Source organism: Alnus glutinosa, chromosome 11 (genome assembly GCF_958979055.1).
Source record: "Alnus glutinosa chromosome 11, dhAlnGlut1.1, whole genome shotgun sequence".
Lineage (NCBI taxonomy): Eukaryota > Viridiplantae > Streptophyta > Magnoliopsida > Fagales > Betulaceae > Alnus > Alnus glutinosa.
In genome coordinates this window covers 15326812-15331135 of record NC_084896.1, presented here as the reverse complement: position 1 = coordinate 15331135, position 4324 = coordinate 15326812, and the positions used below count along the sequence as shown (strand labels likewise).

The 4324-nt window shown below is 36.1% G+C and overlaps 1 long non-coding RNA gene across 1 annotated transcript; it reads right to left on the bottom strand.

Annotated features, from left to right (window-relative positions):
- Positions 1-395: 395 nt before the first annotated feature.
- On the bottom strand, positions 396-4024 carry LOC133882665 (uncharacterized). Its single transcript, XR_009902703.1, has 2 exons — positions 3668-4024; positions 396-754 (listed from the first exon to the last, which is right to left on the bottom strand). It is a non-coding gene; the product is annotated as an uncharacterized LOC133882665 (long non-coding RNA).
- Positions 4025-4324: the final 300 nt, after the last annotated feature.

Sequence of the window (4324 nt, the reverse complement as noted above, 5' to 3'; positions counted from 1 at the left end):
AAAGTGAGAAAATTGGATTGGTTAAAGTCATGACTAGTTTAGTTCTGTAGCCTTTTTGACTCGAGTTAGTAAGCTCTTAGAGGTATTTCCACACCTAGCGCCCTAAAGCTATTTGGTTTAGGAGTATTAGCCTAACACTTGTTACATGGGTTAATTAGAAAGCTTAAAAGAACAAAGCATTGCACAGCCTGACCAAAAAGAGAGAGAGAGAGAGAGAGAGAGAGAATAAAGCTCTTGCTATTATGCCTTGGTTATTCAATTTGATGGGGATCCCAGTGAATTTTGAGATATTGAGTCATTGCACATTGGAATTAATTTGAAGCCTCATGATTATGTGTTAATTCACCTTACACTGAATTGAACTTGTTAATTCATCACAGTGGCACGGCTACATGTCGCTCAACCAACTTACAGTACACATTCCATAACATGTACCACATAATCAGAGTTACATCTACGCAGCGGATTATACATAATAGCATTATCAACATAGCGGAAGGTATATCTATAAACAACAGTTAATCACAACAAAAGAGCCATTAATATGCCTATCAATTTAAGGCTTCTACATAGCTATTAAATACATACCAAAAGATTGGCTCATAAATACAAGTGTCACAGGCGACACAAGCCATAAACAAAGTCTACCAAAAGGCGGATAACCCATGGTCCAACCATTATAACTGTCGCTTCGGGCTTCAGTCATAACATCCCAAGTACTATGCTACGACGTCATTCCTTAGATCCACTGAACCTACAGTCAAAACATCAAAGTTTGTACGGTTGTAGGGTTAACCACATCCGTACAGGTGAAAGTATGAGTTCACAACCTCAGTAGTATAAGACTCACTAGTATAATATAAGACTCACTACGGAGTAAACAATGCACGCAAATATACATACATACTAGATTCAACAATATTATTCTCAAATCATTAAGTCCACACAACAACACATCATTAAGTACAAGTCTCACCATTCGTCACACATATATATTATTACAGTTCCTACTAACAAGATTTCACGCATACCATAAACAAAATTCCACATCTTACGAGTGCTAGCACTTCAATGCTAGGCTTACCGTCAACAACGCTCGTAAAGCTTCGACCCGCAAAGCATACATCTCACGTGTGCTAGCACTTCAATGCTAGGCTTACCGTCAACACCGCTCGTAAAGCTTCGACCCGCAAAGCATACATCTCACGTGTGCTAGCACTTCAATGCTATGCTTACCACATATCTCACAAGAGCTAGCACTTCATTGTTAGGCTTACCATCAACACCGCCCGTAAAGCTACGACCCGTAGGGCATACATTTCTCGTGTGCTAGCACTTCAATGATAGACTTACCACACGTCTCACAAGTGCTAGCACTTCAATGCTAGGCTTACCGTCAACACCACCCGTAAAGATACGACCCGCAAGGCATACATCTCTTGTGTGCTAGCACTTCAATATTAGGCTTACCACAAATCTCAGCCAAGAGTTACTACCCTCTGACCTACCACTGTGCCAGATACTACCACACTGGACTTACCATCTATCAACTACAAGTTCTCATTATACCAAATTACCTCATCATACCCTTATTGTTACACATGTATGTCCAAACAATTTTTCCTTCTACAGACATCCACAATTCCACATCATATATATATTCAACATCATGTTACTCAATCCCTAATAATTCTCACATATCAATTTCACTCATTTCAACATAATTCTTAATTCAACACTTCACATCTCAATCGTCAATATATATATATATATCTTCGTCAAAATTTCATAACAATATATAACCAAGATTCATCAACATCCATTTATCCATACAATTACAAACCAATATATCCCAACTCAATCATAAACAATTTTTCTCAATAAATTCCATAATCATAAACAACCAAACATTATCAATATCAACTTATCATTACAATTCCCAATCCAATAACTCACAATTCAATTACATATATCTTCACTAACAAATTCTATAATCATAAATGCAACCAAACACAACAATACGTAAATATAAGTTCTTAGGATTCCTCAGTGAGTAGAATACTCACTTTGGCTGCATTGGACTCTTGACTCGAACATTTCTCCGTGTACTAGTTACTTGAACTTTACATTGGAGAGCCAACAGAAGTCTCCAATAATGACACATTCATGCAGATATTTATGACGTCAGACTAGACTATTGAACCTCTACTCAACGACACATAGACTACCCGCGTGCTCACACGTCGCATTACTTGCTTCTGAAGCTAGCTAGTTACCTTAAGCAATTATTAGATTTACCATTGGTTCTTGGTTCTTATTGTATCTTGTTTATTAACCTAAAATGTATTTACTCATTTTACTAGCTTATTTATTATTGTTGCCTCATTATCTATGTTAACCATCTAAATAGTTTAGATTATAAAAGATTAATCTTGTTTAACATATATTAATTTAATAACTCTTATTAAATTAGGTTATAATCACATATTGAATATACATTCGTTTACTAAAGCTTATACATCGTCCTCAAAGCTAAGCATTACACTTAGGTTCTAGATCTAACCCATGCTTAGCTTAACTTATCCCAAGACTCCTAGTGAACACCTAAGCCCAACATCATTAAATTCCACATAATTAAGTTAAGCCAAAGAATCAAAACTTAAATAGAATATCCCGAATGATCCGTTGCAAAGAATCCAACCGTTTAACGTAGCTACCCATCAAATTAGGTTCTAAAATAAACATTATTCCTAATCGGTCAACTTATCCAAAACAACCCCTTAAACTCATAAAATATCAATCATTAACATTATCATTTCTATTCTAACAATAAGTCAAGATTCTCCTACAACCAAACCTTTAATATCCATGGCCATACATCAAAACGAATCAAAACCCCTTCTTTACACATAATCAGCCAAAGAAATTAAGGGCTACCCAAAAATCAACACCACAAATCCAACCATCAAAGCCCCAACTCACATCCATAAACACCATTAACGCCTCATCTTCCATCCAAACCGAACATCACAAATACCCCAAAGAATTCACCCTCAATTGATTGTCTCTAAATTCATGGGTCAAGGGTGAACTAAAATGCTCATCAAACTATAGTATGAACTACAATTAGAAAACCAAACACAATCAAGGCCTAAAATTATATCCCAACTTACCACATTCAACCCTATTAGGAGAACACCTATAAAAACAATGTATATCAAACTAAAAAGAACACACCCATCAACTATACCCATTGAAAATTGTCATAAGGAATTTCCAACCAAAACACTCATTCGGTAAACACAATCACAACAGGAAAACTCATACACCCATTCAATCTAGCGTCCATGGAAGCCTAATCCAAACTCTAACATCAACACTGCTTTCATTCCTCAAGAAAAACAACAATTCAACCAACCACATCCATCCACCATTTCAAGTGAGAACCGAAACAAGAGACCCAGAAAGTTTACCCCAAAAGAACCCTAAATTTTATCCAAACAAAATCCCAAATCAAACTATTTTTGCTTAGCATAAACCTTAACTTACAAGCACAATCAATAACCCATAAAACTCTAAGATTCCAACCTAAATCAACCCAAAAATTATCAAAGTAAAACCCATATCCAAAAACCAAATATAAAAGCTAAAGGAATGATAATTTTACTTTGATGATTTCCATTCAATAATAGAGAAGTCCATCGGAAAATTTCACCGGAAAATCGCACCACTGCCCCGGCAAAACACCCACCAGAAATCAGCTCCAAGTCTCCCTCTCTCTCGGCGTTTCTCTCCAGCTCGGGCTCTCTCCCTCTCAGGTTCACGATCTCTCTCTCTCGGCATCAATCACTCTCTCGCAATCTCTCATTTTTGATCTCTCTCATGGGCGTGTGAAGAAGAAGAGACAAGGAAGAGAGAAATGGAAAAGGAGTGAAGAAAAAGGGAGACGAGTTGATTGTGGATCAGGGGAAGAAAGAAAAGAAAAGAAAGAAGAATTGGGGGCTGATGCTTGGGGATAAAGGGGAAAAAGGGGAAGGGAAAATTTACTAAAATGCCACTCAACTATATATATATATATTCTTTTACTTTTTATTTATTAAAGTTAAGGGATATCCCCTTAACCAATCCTAGCACTCCATGTGGCATTGGTGGGATATGCTTTTTATTCTAATACTCATGCTTCCTATAAATTATAGTAGTACCCCACAACATTTTAATTCTTTTATTTGTTAATTGGTATTTAACCCATACATTAAATCTAACTACATTTTACCCTTACAATTATTTATTTTTAGTCTCATCCTTTTTAATAGACATAATTTAT